Source organism: Mus musculus, chromosome 18 (assembly GCF_000001635.26).
Source record: "Mus musculus strain C57BL/6J chromosome 18, GRCm38.p6 C57BL/6J".
Classification (NCBI taxonomy): domain Eukaryota; kingdom Metazoa; phylum Chordata; class Mammalia; order Rodentia; family Muridae; genus Mus; species Mus musculus.
Window position 1 is genome coordinate 59231359 of NC_000084.6, and position 19642 is coordinate 59251000.

A 19642-nucleotide genomic window follows, 5' to 3' on the forward strand; every position below is an offset into this window, starting at 1 on the left:
TTAACATGCTACCAGAAAACAATATGATTTGAGTTTGTGAAGTGCTAAACTTGATGAAGAATTCGGTAGCATTGGGGATAAAAAGGAGTCACTGGGCCCAATTCTTAAGTTATGTAGTTAAATGTAGTTTAAAATGCCTTTATTAGATAAGTTATTAATAAAGCTGGAAGATTAAAATTGATTTCCATTTGTACATAGGCACATACCATTATCAAATTCCTTAGTACTCTACTTTAAAATAGAAGAAAAGTTATGGGAGAATTAAAATACTTTCAATTTAGAGGGCATATGACAGTTATACCCTGATAATTAAGAGAATTCCCAGATAGTCTGTTCTCTAAAATGTAATAAGGAAGAAATAGCTTTGCATATATTTGAATCTTCATGATAACAATTTTTGTGATCGCATTTTAAATTTCACAGTGAAAAATCATTTTTCAGTGCATCATTTAATTAGTCAAAACAGTGTAAGCATTAAATAATAATAAAATATGGATTTGTTTTTATTTTTATTGTCACATCTCATTTATTTAATTTTGTAAATTCTCTAGTTATTGAGTAACAAGACTAACATCATAAAACTAAATGCCATTGATTGAATTACTTATTCCATTATATTTCTAAGCAACAATGTAGACATTTTAAACATGTTACACAATCACTTTGCAAAAGAGCACTAATACCTATATTTTACAAATAAGAAAATTGTGTGCCCAAATCACTGTCCTAAAACCATATTGCTACAGAAAAAAAAATCCTGGAATGGATTGATGTGTCTTTAAATTCATATATTGTATCATATAGTTTCTGGAAAATACCATCTTCACATAAAAGAATATTCAGACACACTCTTAGTTTGCACTTTCCATTCAGTAAATCAGCAAGCATTTATATGGGTTACTGGTGCTATGGCTAGTTGAAAACCCTCCATGAGCCTTGTCTCCAGAGACCTCATTGTGTAGAGTAAGATCGTTGCTGGCAGCTGTGAATTTCCACATATGCTTTCGTTCTTCTGGGACTTCAGCAACACTATTTTACTCATTGCTTCATCTCGAGTTAATTCAAGTCTGAATGGTCTGCTTCCCTTAGGACAACCCTCAGTGGTCCTTACAAAATAGTGTTGGCAGGAGACAGTTTCCCCTTATGAATCAGGTGGGAATTTTGAGGGAGTCCAAGCGGGTGATCGACATAGAGAACGCAGTGTTGTCTGATACCCTCAGAATATATGAATTATTTAAAGTGACTAACTGTGTCATCATCTATCAGCAGGATTAAAACCACATCAGATCTCCAGTCTCCACTTTGTCTTTAAGTCCTAAAGACTAGTTACCTGATAGAAGGTCTTGGGTGGGTGGGGGGTTGGCGATGTGCAGGTGGTGTTCTCTCTGCTTGCAGTGACCTTACTGCATGGGCAGATGTCACTCATGTTGGATATCTAGCTAGCGTCAACTTCACTGCCAAAGGTCTTCTCCACTATTCTCATCCCTATGAGTTATTGCTTCTCAGAACTATTTTAGCCTCTTTTGTTTTTCACAGTTCTTTGTTCTCTCAATCTTTGCATGATCATTTATCTTCATCCTCCTCATGACTTGATTTTCAAATAAACTGTAGACATGCAATGATTAAGGTTCTTACTCACACACTCATTCACTTTCTGTTGAAATATCTAGTAGTATATATAAACAAGCATCATCTAATGTCTATACACAAGTGGCATTTAATATCTACTTATTGTTGCAGGATATTTGATAACACCATGAACCTGAGATTGTGTTATTTACTGAAAGCACCTGTCTGTTGTTGTGCTGTGGCTCAGCCCTTAACACACATCTTTAATCCCTCTGGTTGGAATACAGATGACCCCTAGTGCATACCTTTAATCCCAAACAATAAAGGTAAAGTTGGTTTGTAAAAGGAAGCACCCATGTTTGAAAGTGATGTATAATTGAATGGAGGACAAGGTGACAAATCAGAGAAAGATTTGACAGAATAGGATATACCCCATTCTCATGAGAAGAGAGGAAAAGGAAGTTACTTAAGAGAGAAGAGAAGGCAGAGGAGGGAGGAAGGAAAAGGAAACCGTTTTATTGGGAGAGCTTTACAGAGAAAGGTTGAAGAGAGAATGAGCTAGGCACAGGTGAAGACAGAATGAGCCAGAGACTGAGAGAGCCAGGAGATTTAAGACAATTGCCAGAATTAGAAAGGAGGCCAAGCAGAGAAATTCAGTAAGAAACTAGGAGAAGCTAGATTGAGTCAATCAGCTTGGGGAGGAGTTTGAGCCAGAGTCCGGAAAGAACTAGAAAGAGTAAGCTTATTCAGCAGTAAGTCTTAGATGCTGAAAACAGTCTAGGTCTAGATAAGATTGCACAGAGGCTAGAAACTTCCAGGAAGATGCCTGGGATAACAGACAGAGGCAGTAAGCCTCTGAGACAGTTATCAATAGAAGTATAAAAGTTACACTTACAAGTTATACTTAATAAACTGAATTCCCAGGTAAGGATTATAGTTCCTCAATAATATTAGTAATATTCATTTAACTTCTTTCAGGTTGGGACTTTGTTAGATCAAAAGGGAGAAACTATTTTTTGAGACTAAGAAGAAATACTTAATTAGAGACACCTACTTGTCAATCAGACAGAGAGCTAAGGATACAAGCATTCGGCTCGGATTGAATCATAGTGTGAAAGTGTCTTACACTTGATTTCATGCTTTAATTTTGACAATCCACAAAAGCTCAATTGATTCCATTTTTTTTTATAAAAAGAACTTGTCATGCTGAAATTCGTTAAAGGCTTAACTGAACATGAAATGTATGTATAATGTCATCATTAAGAATATGTGCACTGTTATTTTGTTCCATTTAAGCTAACTTTCTTTTTGGATTTTCATCACAGGCTGTGTACCTTTAGTTTTGTTTGTCTTTAAGAGATAATAAAGATTACCTGTGCCTAATTTCTTTAAATAACTCACTATCAGGATACCATCTGTAAATGTATACATATATTTTTTCAGGTTTTTGGTGATCTAAGAGAGAGGTATAATGTATCAGAGTAATAGTTTTTATTAACCCAATACCAAGTTTTCAAATTACTCTTAGTACTGAACAGTGTCTGGGGATGATGGGGTGACTGTTTTCCGTGCCTTGGGTTAATAGTTGTTGTTATTTGAATGAGAAATGTCCTTATAGAGTCATGTATTTGAACGATCATTCCCATGTTGATGGGGATATTTGAGAGAGTCTATGTAACCATCAGGAGGTTGAGCCTTACTGGTCGAAGTACATCACAGAGGAGGAGAGCTTTGAGATGAGGTCACTCTGCTTCTTGCTCTTGCCACCTGCTGCCATCCTACCCTACAGTTATGGACTCTCAATCCTGAACTGTAAGCCAAATAAACACTTCCTTAGTCATGGACTTTTATCCCTGCAACAAAATGTAACTGGTACAGCAATGTCCTCCTCATTTCTGCCTTGTATCTTGCCTTCCAGCTGGAGTGACTGTCTTCTGCTTTGTGGACAGAATTGGGCTAAATGCTGTCACTCAACCCTTTCCAGAGAGAGAAAGCTCCTTTGCCTATATTTTTCTTAGTGTTGTATTTTAGTGTATTTTTTCACCCCACAACCCAGTTTTTTTCTTTGTTTCCTTGTTTGTTTTGCTTAAACTACGAATGTATTTTTTTGTATTATAATGCACTTTCTTTTACTTTTTTCTTTTTTTATTAGATATTTTCTTTATTTATATCTCAAATGTTATCCCGTTTCCTAGTTTCCTCTCTGAAAATCCTCTATCCCCTCCCACCTCCCATTGCTCCCCAACACACCCACTCTTGCTTCCTGACCCTAGCATTCCCTATCCCGGCCATTCCAAGATCCAAATATTCTAAATAATCCCACCATCTAAACAGATTTCTAGAGACTCAGAAAGATAAAAGGATGAAAACCGTGGGAGTAGACAGGGGCTGGCAGGGAGACACTGAATTTCTGTCTCAATAGTGTTTCTCTTACTGATTGCAGTTTGTGAGGTTTCAGGATTCTTGGAAGATTTCTCATCTAATCCACTCTACCTGCATGTATAAAGAAAACATCGTGGTCTTTTAGTATAATCTAAAAATTCTTGGTAGCAGAGGCCCCTCTTATCCGACAAGAATCCTAGTGTCTGTTTCAGAAGCTTGTGACCACAGCTCCGATGACATCTCATCTCTGCTGTGTGTGTGCCATCATATGTCTATGTCTAGATGAATATTACAAACCACTCATTCTCCCATCTGCTCACCCAGAGCTCTCTGAAAGCAGACTTGTAATAAATGAACAATGTTCTGAGAAGTGCTTCTGTGTTTGTCCAGAATGCCCTGCTCCCACATGATGCCTTTTCCAGTACTTTCTGCTGCCTTTGTCTTGTTTCTCTGCCTTCTCTCCTATCTCACTACTGTTTCTAGACTTCTCTGGCCTCTTTAGCTCAATTTCCGTTTGATCTTTAGCTCACTGACCAGGTCTTATGATGAGTCATACTCATTAGCCCAACTCATGTTGTGTCTCATGACTTTTGTCTGTCGCTCTAACCTTTTGGTCATAGTGGTCATGCGGTTCTCGGTGTCTCTGCTAGATTTGATGGCTCTGTAATTAAGTGTGAGTTAATTTTTTGCCATGCTGTTTATGAAACCTCTATGTCATACATTCTGTCTCTGCTGATTATGCCTTGTTAGCGATATAATCCTATCAGCTATCATCACTGATACATATCCATACATCACCACATGCGTCTCTGAAATAACTCATTCCTCTTTTATTTGTTACACTTCTTAATAAAGTTAGAAACTTCAGAGCCCCCTGAATTTTCAAAACTTAGCTACCTCTAACTGCATATTCAAATAATGGAACAACTTTTGCTTCTTTTTATGTCTCTGAATTATGTTCCCACATAACTAGCTACTTTCTGCATATAAAATTCGTATTCCTGTTCTAATGAATACAAAGTGTTTCCTTTCAAATTGCGGCTGAGTTTTAAAGATAATTTTAGATGCAATTTACCTCATTCATGATTTGAAAATGATTATATACATTCTTACTTCCTAATACTCCCATTGTTTGATTGCTGTTAGGAATTGTCAGTCGTCTCCATTGTCCTGTAAAACATCTTTTCCGTAGTTTTTATAAGCAGAGCCTTGATCAAGGGCCTCATTACCTTCCCTGGAGGAATGAGGGCCTGGCTTCTTATGCATACCCTCTTGCCAAGTGAGCACTTTTACAGTTATCTTTTTAAAATATGTCACTCTGGATAAGGTACTTTCAAACTTAAAATCATTCATTGTCTTGAAAAAAAAAAACACACACACACACACACACAATCTATTTCTGTGTAGTTTCTCAAGAAAAATTACCCTGCTCCCAGGAAAGTTAAACTCCTTGTGACATAATGTATATTGGCACTTGGTTCACAATGCCATGAATTTTTATTTTACGTTTGTTTGTTTGTTTGTTTTGGTTTTTCGAGACAGGGTTTCTCTGTGTAGCCCTGGCTGTCCTGGAACTCACTTTGTTGACCAGGTTGGCCTTGAACGCAAAAATTTGCCTGCCTCTGCCTCCCCAGTGCTGGGATTAAAGGAGTGCGCCACCATGCCCAGCTTACTTTTTTATTTTTATTTTTTATTTTATTTTTTTTATGTTGTGTCTTTGGTCTGGAATACTCTGATTTGGTCTGATTTGCAAAAGCCCATTTGCCCTAAATTCTTCATAGATTGACCATTTCTTAATTTTCAGTAATCATAAAAATATTTTATTATTTAAAATCACTTAATATCTTAAAGTTGAAAATTCACCGAATGTATTGAGGGCAAACTATATTGTCCCTTAAGTGCAGTATCTCCTGAGAGCTCTTAATTGCTGGGGATGCCATTAGCAATTGGATCCCATTACACTGAGCTAGCTACACTCTGATCCCCTCTTTGTAAATCACCTCGGAGGAATGGAATGTGCCAGTCTGGGTGTGAAACTCATCATCACAGTACTGAGAAGTGCAGTGTCTGTGAGGCTGGATTGTCCAGGCATGGGGATGCTGTGAGTTTTCACATGGGTTTGCTCTGTCAGAGGGACCGTTATTCTACGTGCGAGCATTGAAGTAGGTTTACGTTCACCCATAACCTGCAGCTGCTAACGTGTGAACTGGGAATGTAAAACAGCAGAACTGCTTGAATTGCCTTTGGTGAAATGAAAGCGTTATGGCTGAGAAGCAGCTGCAAGACCTCTGGTTCTTACTCTTCCCCAGGGCTGTCGAGTGCAGATGGATAGGTGGGACACTTGGAGATCTGCCTTTCTGGCAGAGAGAGTCAATGCAGAGAATGCGATTCAGGAACAGAAAATAGAGCTCACATCTCCATCCTTGAGTGGAGGGGATAACAGCAGCAGAAAGAGTCACAACTGCTTTCTAGATATCAGGTACCTTAGGGTATCCTCTGCTCTTTTCCTGTATCAAGAATCAAAAGCAGTGATTTAAACTGGGCTGCGCATTTCCAGCGTGCAGTGTAGGGAAATAACGGTCCACAGGCTGAGGCGTGGCAGAGGTCTTAAAGTAATCTGAGAACTGTCCTGAGCTGTTTCAGTCCCAGAACTTGCTGTTTTCCCATTTGACATTTATCCAAAATGCATTCTTAAGGACAAAATGATTTGGATTTCTTGTGGAAACTGGCTCCCCAAAACAGGAAAACACACACACACACACACACACACACACAAAGGAATTCAAGAAGATATATTAGTAATTAATGTAAAGGTTTTTTATTTACTTCAATGGTTGCTGTGACAAAATTCCTGGCAAGAAGCCACTTGGAATTTATTTTGAAAAGAATTTTGTTTTGTCTGAGATCTGGTCTGTCCAGATAGAAGGCATGATACAGACATCGAATGGCTGCTCACAATTTGTCTACACTCGGGAAGCACACAGAGGTGAGAACTGGGCTCAGCCAGCTTTCTGTTTTATTCCTCTGTTATTCAATTCCCAATCGATGGGGGTGTCCTTCCTCCTAAGTTAAAACCTTTGAAACGCCCACATGGACACACCCAGAAGTGATGAGATGAGGATTCAGAATTCAGCCATCCCAAAAGGCGGGTATCTGAAGGAGAAGTGATATGTTTAAATACTAAGTAGCCACAATATGAGGGCATATAAGCAAGCTCACGTGAACGCTGTATTAGGGACCATCTATCCTTCTGAATATCAGCAGCTCAGAATCCAGCAGCCCTTTGTGCATATGCTACATCTTCACTAAATAAATAGAATATTTTTTCATCTAATGTCACCCAATGCGCACACACACTCACACACACACACACGTGTAACATTCTCAATAACTGTAGAGACATATTTTAAAACAAAGTCGTAATCAAAGAATTTCCCAAGTTTGTGGGCTCCAGAAGAAGTTACTTATTTCAAGCAAGTTTTTTGTTTGTTTGTTTTTGCTGTGAAGAAATAAAAGATTTCAAATATCAAGTTTTATTATAACCATAAAGGTGTTGGTAAAATGATTAAGACTAAAGTTTTAATTTAAAATAAGTCTTTTAAATGAATTTGGAAATACTGAATGATCTACTTGAATTGATTGCTTAATATACCCACTGTAGTCATAAGCAAAAGACCGAAACAGCATACTTCAGCAGAAAGATATAATAGAGATTATTTCTGAATGGAGATTTTAGTATGGCAAGATGGGAAGAATCCATATAGATTCTTTGATCAAATCTGTTTTTGTGCCAGGCAGTGGTTGGCGCACGCCTTTAATCCAAACACTTGGGAGGCAGAGGCAGGCAGATTTCTGAGTTCGAGGCCAACTTGGTCTACAGAGTAAGTTCCAGGACAGCCAGGGCTATTACAGAGAAACCCTGTCTCGAAAAACAAAACAAAACAAAACAAAACAAAACAAAACAAAACAAAAAAACCCTAAACAAATAAAAACCCAAAACAAATCTGATTTTTGTTGTTTGTTTCTTAGTTACTCACTGTTTATTTTCCATTCAAATAGAGCATTCTTCTAGAAAGTTCACATGTTCATTCCTTATAAAGAACTCTACTGTGGTGTGAATTAAGTTACTTAAAATAATTTATTTTTAGGTTTTATTTTATTTCCAAGATTATTATTCATTACAAGGCTGCCTTTTAATGTTCTATTTTGCATTGAAAAAATGAGTCTAGTGACATATTTCGTATAACATTTAGGAATGTTTGATTTAAAAATATAACTATTTTTGATAATTATGCTTTAATTGTAGTGTCGAACTCAGAAATCTGCCTGCCTCTGCCCCCCGAGTGCTGGGATTAAAGGCGTGCGCCACCACGGCCGGCTCTTTACTGATTAGTACACACACACACACACACAGAGGTACACATAGCCTTTTCAAATTGGCTTTACTTTGTTTACAATGTGCGTCTCAGAATCTCCCATGTGTTTGTTATTGTTTTCTTAGATCGATAACTCACATTTTTGAGACAGGGTTTCATATAGCCCAGACTGATCTTGGACTTGTCCTCTGTATGTGGATGACCGTGAACTCCAGGTCTCCTTGCTTCTCAAGAGCTTCACTTATAGGCATGCAACAACATATCAGGCTCTAGAACACATTAGGGTTTTTTTGTTTTTGGTTTGTTTTTGTTTTTTTGTTTTTTTTTTTTTTTTTTTTGCAATTCTTATGTCCCACTGTTAAGTTCTTTGTTTACCCATTTGACCAATGACAGACATGACTTCTAATTTCAGATAATTATGCATAAGGCAGCTTTAGTTTAGTGATTTCTATGTGAATAAAAAAATCCAACTAAAATAGATTATAGAGATCAGAGAAAGCCCTGAGAGAGATTAAAGTCTTTAGTGACTGTGTGTGGTGATATGAGCTGGGCATGTCAAAGACCCCGGAGCCTCCGGCCCATGGAGGAATGGCAAAGCCTTCTTTCTGTGGCGAGTGAAATTGACAGACATAACAAATCCTTCCTCAGGGGACTGAGTGTGAATGTTGGCAGTGTCTGCAGACAATGTCCATCACAACTCTCCCTTCTGGATATTTATGACTTAAAGACGGCTCCTCTACAGAGACTACTCTTAACAAGATTAGCCAAGGCTACCTCCTCCATCCAGCTGAACACCATAAGCCTTGCCTCTTGATTTATCTGAATATAATGATCCCACTGTCTTGGTCAGCTCAATTAAATAACCAGGCCTCTCTGTTCAAATACAGAAAACAAATATGCTGATCTTCCTCCATGCCATGTGGTCTCAGAACTTAGACCTCTAAATCCTAGCTTTCTTTCTGAGTGTCTGCCTGATCCTCTTTGATTCCTTCCCTTGCCACCCTCCTTAGGTCTGCCCCAGGAGCCATTTTTGGAGAAACAAAATCTAAATGCCAAAGAGTGTAGTTGCTGGATCCCATACAAGAATGAGTTTGTTTATCTTCTCAAGAAAATCAGCAAATTATCATCAAATTATCTTTCATGTTTGTTGTGCCATTCTGCATTCCCATCGTAAATGAAAGGGTTTTCCCTGTGGTGTGCTGGCTTTGGGAATACACTGTACTGATATGACTTGTTCTTGCAGTAACGCAATCTTTACTCTTTTGAGAAATTCATTCTTTCTACTATACCTAAACCTATACCTAGGTTTAACTTTTGTTGTCCTGTTCCATTAGTAGAGACTTCCAGAAGATGTTGAGAGACAAGCCATCCTTGACTTGTTCCAGATGTTCATGAGAAAGCCTTGAGTTTCTCACCTTTGAGCAAAATGGTTAGAATAAAAGGCTTTGTTTTGGAATTTTCATATGTGTGTATCCTTGTATCTTGTTCAGATTTGCTTCCACACTGTCTTCCTCTGTTGCCACTCCTCATTTCTTGTCCTGTTCCTTCCTTCAAGTCGTGCCTGCAGTTATGTCCCTTATGTTGTTACTCTCTCATGTTTCCCTCCTCTCTTCTTAGCTTTCTCCCTCCCATACGCCTGTCACCTCAGCTATCAATGTCATGTCATTGATAGATGAGAGAAAATGTGGTACATGTTTCCGGAGCCCTTTTTATCTTGGCTACTGTTATACCTCCTAGTCCCAATTGTTTCCTGCAGATATTACAATTTCATTCCTTAAATAGATATTTGCTATTTTAATACATTTAAAAATATATATCACTTTCCTCTTTCCTTTTCCTCCCTTTGTGTCCTCTCTCAAATTATATATACATATACATACATATATAAATATATATTGCACAATTATATAAATACAACCTGCTGAATCTGTTTTTGTTGCTGTGTGTATACAATATCAGGGCCAATTACTTTGCATTGGACAAGCCACAAAGGGACTCATCTTTGGGTGAGGCTAATGGTCCATATCTTAGCAGTCATCAGTTGCTAGTAGTTCTATAGCTAGGAATGGGGCCCTGTAAAATGTTGTCTTTTACCTGTGAGCATGTCTAGGAAAGACTGGTTCACAGGAGATTTCCTGGAATTCTGGCCCTTACAAGTATAGGAAACATAAGGAAATTGTCTTTGTCTTCTATGTGTTCATTGTACTTTTGAACAAATTCCTGAAATAATTTTATTCTTTTGGTGAACATGGAATAATGTCTTATAAACATTTATATATAATTTGATCAAAAATTTCAAATAGGGCTTTTTTTTTCTGTTGGACAGTGTTGAGCTATATTTAAATTCAAATGGTATGAGCAAGTACTCTATTTAATACAGTTCTGTGGTGGTTTGAATAGGTCCTCCCCCCCCCCCCCTCCATAGCCTTATGTGTTTGAATGCTTGGCTAACAGGGAGTGGCACCACTAGGAGGTGTGGCCTCATTGGAATAGGTGTGGCCTTGTTACTTAGTGGGTTGGCTTAGACGTCTCCTATGCTCCAGCTCTACCCACTGTGGAATCAGAGTCTCCTCATGGCTGCCTTTAGAAGACTGCCCTCTTCGGCTGCCTGCAGATTAAGATGTAGAATTCCCAGGTACGGCAGTCTCTAGATGGTCCATCCTTTCGTCTCAGCTCCAAATTTTGTCTCTGTAACTCCTTCCATGGGTGTTTTGTTCCCAATTCTAAGAAGGGGCAAAGTATCTACACTTTGGTCTTCATTCTTCTTGAGTTTCATGTGTTTTGCAAATTGTAATTTATATCTTGGGTATTCTAAGTTTCTGGGCTAATATCCACTTATTAGCGAGTACATATCATGTGAGTTCTTTTGTGATTGGGTTACCTCACTGAGAATGATGCCCTCCAGGTCCATCCATTTGCCTAGGAATTTCATAAATTCATTCTTTTTTATAGCTGAGTAGTACTCCATTGTGTAAATGTACCACATTTTCTGTCTCAGTACAGGGGAATGCCAGGGCCAAGAAGTGGGAGTAGGTGGGTGGGGAAGTGTGTGGGAGAGGGTGTGGGGGACTTTTGGAATAGCATTGGAAATGTAAATGAAATAAATACCTAATTAAAAAAAAAGATGTAGAATTCTTGGCTCCTTCAGCACCAAGTCTGCTTGCCTGCTGCCATGCTTCCCACCGTGATGATAATGGACTGAACCTCTGAAACTATAAACCAGCTCCAACTAAAGGTTTTTCTTTGTAAGAGTTGCCTTGGTCATGGTGTCTCTTCACAGCAATGAAACCCTAACTAAAAAGTTCCTTTCATTCTGTTTAATCAATATATGTTAGTATGCCATCAAATTTGAGTGAAATGGAAAAGAATGAATCAATCCATTTCAGGCTCTATATTAATTTAAGTAAATCATCAAATCAGTGTTCTTAGCAAGTTATAGAAACACCAATTCAATTAGAGTTGATCCAAGCATGCATATGTTTAATTTAAATTTCTATTTAAAGTATAATTACATCATTTCCCATACTCTCTTATTTCCCCCATGCCTACAACATCCCTACTTCTGCCCAAATTCACTGGGCTCCTTTTCTTTTTAAACATTGTTTTTACATGTTGTACACATAAAAAAATAAACAAATATATAAATACAACCTACTGAATTAATTCACTGTTTCCTCTGTGTATATGTTTCTAGAGTACTGGATAACCAATCAGAAGGCTCTTTTTCCTCATGTCAGCAGTTGTTAATTGCTTATAGCTCTTTATCTGGGGGTGGGGCCCTGTGAGGTTTTTGCCATTTCCAGTGGCATGTCTATCTGTGTTAGAATTGCTCCGGCCTTATTTAGGCAGCCATGTTGTTGAGATCATGGTGTAGCTTCCCTTCACAGCAGAATTCCAGGTCCTGTGGTCTGACCCTACTTTTGTGGTGTTCTCTGTGCCTTAGGTGTAGGCATTGTGTTGTAGATATATCAACTGGGGTTAGGCACCCTACAATCAACTGGTGGTTTCACCAACCATGGCTGTCTATAATGATCTCCAACTCCTGCAAAAAGAAGGTTCTTTGGTGAGGGGTGAGAGTTACACTTTCTTATGGGTATAAGGATAAATACTTATAATGCAACTACAATTATACTGATTTAGAAAAGTAGTGTGTGTTGTGTGGATTTATACATGTTTTTGGTTAGAAAAGGGTAATAATACAATTATTTCAAAAGAATAAGTAACATTTTTAAAGCTCCCACATCTTCTAGAAATGTTATTATTATTTATTATTAATTATAATTGTCATGCTCTCACCAGAGTAATTTTCTGAAGGCTTAGGCTAGGGGAATAAAAAAGACTATATTCTTGCAATTTACATTTTAAAATCTTAATCCACTAACAAAACTACAAATACTGCCAAAGACAAAGAGTGAGATTTTTTAAAAAATTGTGCCAGTTTCTATATGAAACTATAGGGAAATTATTGTTACTATTTACACCCAGGATGTTCTAAGCCCATGTTTAGCATTATTATCAATACATAGCCATCGCAATAAGTAGAATTCTGTTGACTGCACATGAAGGTTGTGGTCTGCTTGGCTTCCTTATGTGTCCATATGCTGTTGCTTGGAAGAATCATAATATTCTCTTTTGCATGTCATGGAGGTTCAGTTGTAAGCACTATGAAGCTCACAGTGGTAAGGTATAGACTATTATTGTTATTACTATTATCATTATTTTAAACGGGTCTCAAAATTCTATTACAGGGTTGTTTTTTTGGTTGTTTCCCATTTTAAGATATTGATTTTAAAAACTCTTCTCTCACACACATACACACATGAAATCAATACATAAATAAATAATAAATGGTTCATGAAACATTATCCCTTTGAAGGGTTTACAGTGCACTGTTGTCATTGAACAGTCTGCTACTGTTAAACCTAAATAGCCAATGTAGACAAACTCATTACTGAGTAAGAATGGGGTGCTAGTTGTTAGGGATAATTCTGAGTGGCCTTCTGTGCAGTCTTGGTGACCTTGGTAGCTCCAACAGCCTTCTTGTCCACAGCTTTGTTGACTTGTATAGCAATTGTCTTTCTCATGTCATATACAGCAAAAAACAAAACAAAACAAAGCAAAGCAAAACAAAACAAAACAACACAGTGGAGGAGAGTCAGAGTAGGTATAGACACACGTGGGCTTGCCTGGAACCATAGCAACAATGTCTGCACCACCAAATTTCAGGAATTAGAGCCACCCTCCCAGTTTGTTAACAGAATGGTAATCAATTGTGTGTGTGTGTGTGTGTGTGTGTGTGTGTGTGTCTGTGTGTCTGTGTGTCTGTGTGTCTGTGTGTCTGTGTGATTTGTTTTGTTCTGGGACAGGATTTCACTATATATCTCTGGCTGTCCTAGAACTCATTATGTAGACCAGGTTGGGCTTGAACTCACAGATATCTGCCTGCCTCTGTCTCCCAAGTGTTGGGATTAAAGACACGTGTCACTGTGCTTAGCAATCACTCTTTTTTAAAGCTCAGAAAGCTTGCTAGTTATGTGAGCTAAGTGACAACCAGTACAGAGGCATAACCATCACTAATATTGCTTGAATAGTGTAGCATAATCATCTTGCAGCCAAGCCAGCTGCTACCATTGGTGGTCAATTTTGCTTTTCCCAGAAATGCTACCATGTCTAACATTTTGGCAGGCACATTCTTTATGTTGAAACTCATTGTTTCTGGAACAATTTCACTCAAAACCTCATGGCGTAATATTTCAACAGATTTTACCTCAGTTGTGATATGGGGTGAGGGTAACCACCCTTATCTGACTTGAAAAATATAGACTCTACTTGGTCCACAGGGACGGTACCAATATCATCAATTTTGTAGACATGTTGGAGGAGCAATTGCAAAGGCTTGTCAGTTGGATGAGTTGGTGGTAGGATACAATCCAAAGCTCCCAGCAGTATGGTCCCACTTGCATTCCCATCTTTTGAACCAAGGCATATTGGCACTTGTCTCCAGAATGTTGTCAACATTCCAACCAGAAATTGACACAAATGCTACTATGTCAGAATTGTTCCCAGTGTTCTTGATTAAGTGCTTATTCCTTTAGCCATTTCCTCCTATCTTTTTTGCCTATAGATAGCATGGTGGAATCTGTTTTGTTGACACCAATAATTAGCTGTTTCACACTCAGCCTGTGAGCCAGAATAGCATGTTTACAGGGCTGCCCATTTTGGAGTCTATGAGCTGTCATTTGTTGTAGAATACTGAGCTCTGTACAACATAGCATTAGAACATATTTAAATAAAGCACGTTGAGCTAGGGAGATGGCTCGGTGGATAAAGCACTTGTCACAGAATTGCGGTAACCCAAATTTGGATCTCCAGACTGCATGTGAAGCCCTGAATTGTAGTACATGCCTGTAATCTCAGCAGAGATAGGAGAGTCCTCAGAAGTGTTAGTTCAGCTAAGGTGGGATATGTAGGAATGAAAAAGTGACCAATCTCAAACAGACTGGAAGGTGAGAGCAAACACCTAATTCTGCCCCCCCCCCCCTCCTCTGTATGAGATCCACGGCACACATGTATGCACACATATATGAATATAAATACATCATAGCACATGTATAAAGATAAAAAGAAATCGCTAGAGAAAGTTTCTCAAAGATGTGCAGCAATGGTATCGATTGAATTTAACCCCAGAACTGCAGAAAAGAACAGCAGTGCTGTTTCTGTTTGTTTTAGGAGATCTCTGGCAGAGAAGATACTCTAATCAAACCATCTTGAAACCACTTGACCCTGACTTATCTTGGGAGCAAGAGGCTGAAGGACACATACTTCCTTTAGAGTAGGTGTTGTTTCCTGCTAAGAGGCCAGGACTCCCAAATGCATGCCCACAGCCAGGAAGTTGTAAGGGGGATTTGCTGTCCCTGAGGTGTACCTTTAAGTCCTTTTGTTCTTCCAAGTGACATCATTCCAACTCAACTATTTTGTTTTTTCACCTAAGGAAAGATTATGACTTCATAGTCTTATGTGCCAAAACAAAATTGTACTCATATAGGGGAAGTGTAGTAGGCCCTTATTTACCAAATTAATATCCGTGCCTCTTGGTATTTCATATCTTGCTATTTTAACAAGCAACCTGAACTGTTATTATTTACATCAAAACCATACATTTCCAGTCATTTAACAGACTTAATAGTGACTGTTAGAAAGCACTGTGCTTCCGGCTCTCACTAAGCTCAGTCTGACTGCTGTTGCTTCATGTCTTTAAAGATTTTCTCATTTTGAAGAATTTGTAAGGATACGGGTCAAACATTTTCCTTGGACTTCTAATCATCAAGAGGCATGGTACCATAACTGTCCAGACGTCTTGATTTCTTATATTCCCAGCTTTATGCATCACATAGAAGAGGTTTTTTTAATGTACTATAGTTACATTTAAATTATTATTTTATACCTATTGAAAATGGTCTTAAAATTACTATTATCATGTAAATACTATAAAACATTAATATACATATTCCAGAACAACCCTCTTTGCCACCTCTTCTCATGAACTTTGCTCTGCCCCATTAACTCAGAGACCTGAAGGATTATTCTCTGCCTCTTCTGACTCATCCCTCCTTGCTGCTCCTCTAGATCTATCTTATCTTTTTACTGCTTTCCTGCCATCACCTCTCTCCCTGTCTCCCCACTTGTCATTCTTCATTTTTAGTTCAAGCTTTTATTACCCCCTCTTTAGATCACTGCATTTTCCAATTAATCTTGTGTTCTGTCTCCCAGATCCTTATAGAAATATACTCTGGAGAATAACAAGTGATTTGACATCTTTGGTGAAGTGCCTCTTGGATACTTTACATAAAACACCATAGAATTATTAACTTGTCAAGAGGTTTTGTTAGTTTTCTTTATTAAGTGTTGCTCTATCCACTCACATAATGCCCAGAGTTCAGCAGTTCTGATATTGCTGGCCCTAGCAGAGACCTATTCCCAAAGCCTTATGGGTTAACAGTTATACCATTTGGTTAAAAGAAATGGACATTTTTGATATGTATTAAGATCACATGAGGGATTGTGATTGACTTAATTTACATTGCAACTGTTCCCACTTAACATAACGGGCAGTCAATTCAAATTAGCATTCTGCCAAAGAACTTTAGAACATTCTGTTTCTGTGAATTATTGACATTAGCAGTGTGCCATGTATACTTTCTCTATATTGTTATTTTACAGAAATTCTTATTAAAACACAAATTTGGCACACCCACTATTCGGAGGAATATTATTTTTAGTGTCTTGCTCATGTACCTCCTGCGGATTAAAGTCTCAGCTTTGTTTTGGTTGGAGAAAACCGTCTGTATCTGAGTGTGATGCTACATGCTGCTTTTCTGGACACTTCCATTCTGAACTGTGTGTATCTGAGCCAACTAAGCTACATATTTAAAATGTAATGGTCTGCGGAGACGCCTCCTTGGGTAAATTATTGACATACAAACACGAGTCCCCAGAATCCATTTATTTTATTTTATTTTATTAAATTTTTATTTATTTTTTTCTCTATATACATTTCAAATGCTATCCCGAAAGTTCCCTATACTCTCCCCCCGCCCCGTCCTGCTCCCCTACCCACCTACTCCCACTTCTTGGTGTTCCCCTGTACTGGGGCATATAGAGTTTGCAAGACCAAGGGCCCTCTCTTACCAATGATGGCCGACTAGGGACATGAGCTCTGGGGGGTACTGGTTAGTTCATACTGTTGTTCCATCTATAGGGTTGCAGACCCCTTTAACTCCTTGGGTACTTTCTCTAGCTCCTCCATTGGGGGCCCTGTGTTCCATCCAATAGCTGCCTGTGAGCCTCCACTTCTGTGTTTGCCAGGCACCGGCACAGAATCCATTTAAAATCAGGACGAGTAGCAACTCTTTCTATAATTTACCATTCCTGCAGGGAGAACGTGGGTGAGCACAGGAGAGTCCCTGGAAGACTGTGTGTTAACTAGCTTGGCATTGTAGCAGAAAAACAACAAAGGGATCTTGTAGGTATAAGACACCTGTTGTTGACTTCTGACTTCCACACATAGATGCTGTGGCATGTGTACTCCTGTGTACACACACACACACACACACACACACACACACACACAAATTCACAGTTTTTAAGAGGGTGTGCAGAATCTTGGCTTCTGTACCTTCATTTGCCAAAGCTTGTAATCATGAAATTGCATAAACAGTGGCTCAGCTGCCCGATGAAGCCCTTCTGTTAATGTTGGGAAGCCTGTGACCACATCACTGTCCTCTACTTTGTCTGGTAAGATGCTCTGAATTTTGCTCATAATTTTATTTTTATACCTTTATCCATCCCACTTCATCTCATAGTATTTCTAGTCATTTGCATGGTTTTCTTGTCAAGTCTGCTTTAGATACCAGAGATAGAGCCATATTTATATAGTAATATTTTTTTCAGTATTTGTATATTATACTTTGGCATTTGTCTTAATTACCATTCTATGTCTATGAAGTGATACCATGCCCAAGAAAAACTATAAAAGAAGATATTCAATTAGGGACTTTTGTTTTAGAGTTTCAGAGGATGAGTCCATGAGCATCATGGTAGGAGCCTGATGTCAGGCTGGCGGTCATGGTGAGCAGTAGCTGAGAATATCTCAACTGCAAGTTGAAGCCATGGGAGTGGCTTTTGAAACCTCAAAGCCCACCTCTGGTGGCATACCACCACACCTCCTAATCCTTCCCAAAACATTTCCAGCAACTGGGACCTAGCTTTCAAATATATGATCCTGTAGGAGCCATTCTCATTCAAGTCACCACAATGGTATGGCGGATGTCTGTGTGTTTGGTAAATGAATGCTGGTATGCATTTCAGGTGGGGCCATGTTTAACACTGTACATTGTGAAATCACTGACATCTCTGTATCACCCATTTTAAAATGCCATTTGTTGTATATTTAGGATGAAAGGCTTATTAGTAACAATCTCATTCTGATTCACCAGCAAGCAGATAATAGCATAGCCTTTGTTAAAATGAGGGGTCATGGCTAATGTGGGTTCTTAGGGCTACACCGGTGCTTCCTTGCTGTCTTTCTACAACCATAGTTAGTGCCCTCTGAACACCCAACTAGTAATGCTGGAGGGCTTTTAAACCTACTAATATTTTCATTTATATTTGAATCAATGTTTTAAGTACATCAATGCAATTTGGTCTTCTCTTCAGTAAATGTGGGGAGAAAACAGACACACACATGAATTGCTTTTCCTGTCAGTTTCCATGGTAATGGAGCTTTGGATTTGTTTAGCCAGGAAGGAACACTAGTGGAGTCTGGTTTGTTTTCTTAACACAAGACAAATACACACACACACACACACACACAACACACACACACACACACACACACACACGTACACACATGCAAGCATCCATACACATGTATACACATGCAAGCACAAAGCACACATGAACACACATGAGGTCTTATTTTGTCAAATTAATCAACTCTTGACTAAACTGTAATGCTTCTTTCTGCTCCAGTTACTTGGCCCTACCCCTTCTGTTTCCTTCATCAGAAACAGACTCTGTAAACTCATATGTAGGAGAAACCCTCCCAGATTGAGAAAAGGAAAAATGTGTTATAATTTAAAGACTTGGTCCTTCCTTCAGGGTTGCCCAGACTTTTCTAATAATTGGGAGTTTAATAAGCTTAGAAGTAAGTTAGCTTTCCTTTCTGTGTTTACACATTGTCCAGCCTAGATATGTAATTGTGTACCACCCATGAAAAAGGTTTACATCAAAGCATGTCCCTTTTATTGCAGCACTGATCCACGCCAAAGAGTGATGAACTGTCAATATTGTTTGTCATTTGGATAAACAAATTGGGCCATTTATTGAGAAAACAGATGGAATCTGTCATCTGAAAGGAGGAGTTTTCTTTTCAAAATATTCCTTAGTGAGTGACAGCTGGTTGCGTTTGGTTATATGATTTACAGTATGATACAAGAAAGAGTTCTGTGATCATGAGAGTTGTGAACACTTCTTTCTACCAAAACCATCTTGTTTTCTGCCATCTGAGTTTCCCATTGAAGTGTGTGTGTGTGTGTGTGTGTGTGTGTGTGTGTAGTTATGTGCATATGAGTGACAGTGCCCATGGAAATCAGAGGTGTCAGATCTTGAACTGAAACTTCAGGTGGTTATGAACTGAAGAACAGCCTATGCTCATATCAAAGAACCCATCTTTCTCTCCATGTTTGTGGGCCACACCTCTTTCTAGTATATCTATATAGTCAAGCATATTATCTTAAGAAATGTAATGAATACAT

At 38.5% G+C, this 19642-nt stretch overlaps 1 protein-coding gene and 1 pseudogene across 1 annotated transcript in view; one reads left to right on the plus strand and one right to left on the minus strand.

Moving 5' to 3' along the window:
* Chsy3 (chondroitin sulfate synthase 3) overlaps positions 1–19642 on the plus strand; it is a 235997-nt gene that overhangs the window by 56019 nt on the left and 160336 nt on the right. The window lies entirely within an intron of this gene.
* Gm19051 (predicted gene, 19051) lies at positions 13835–14548 on the minus strand (annotated as a pseudogene).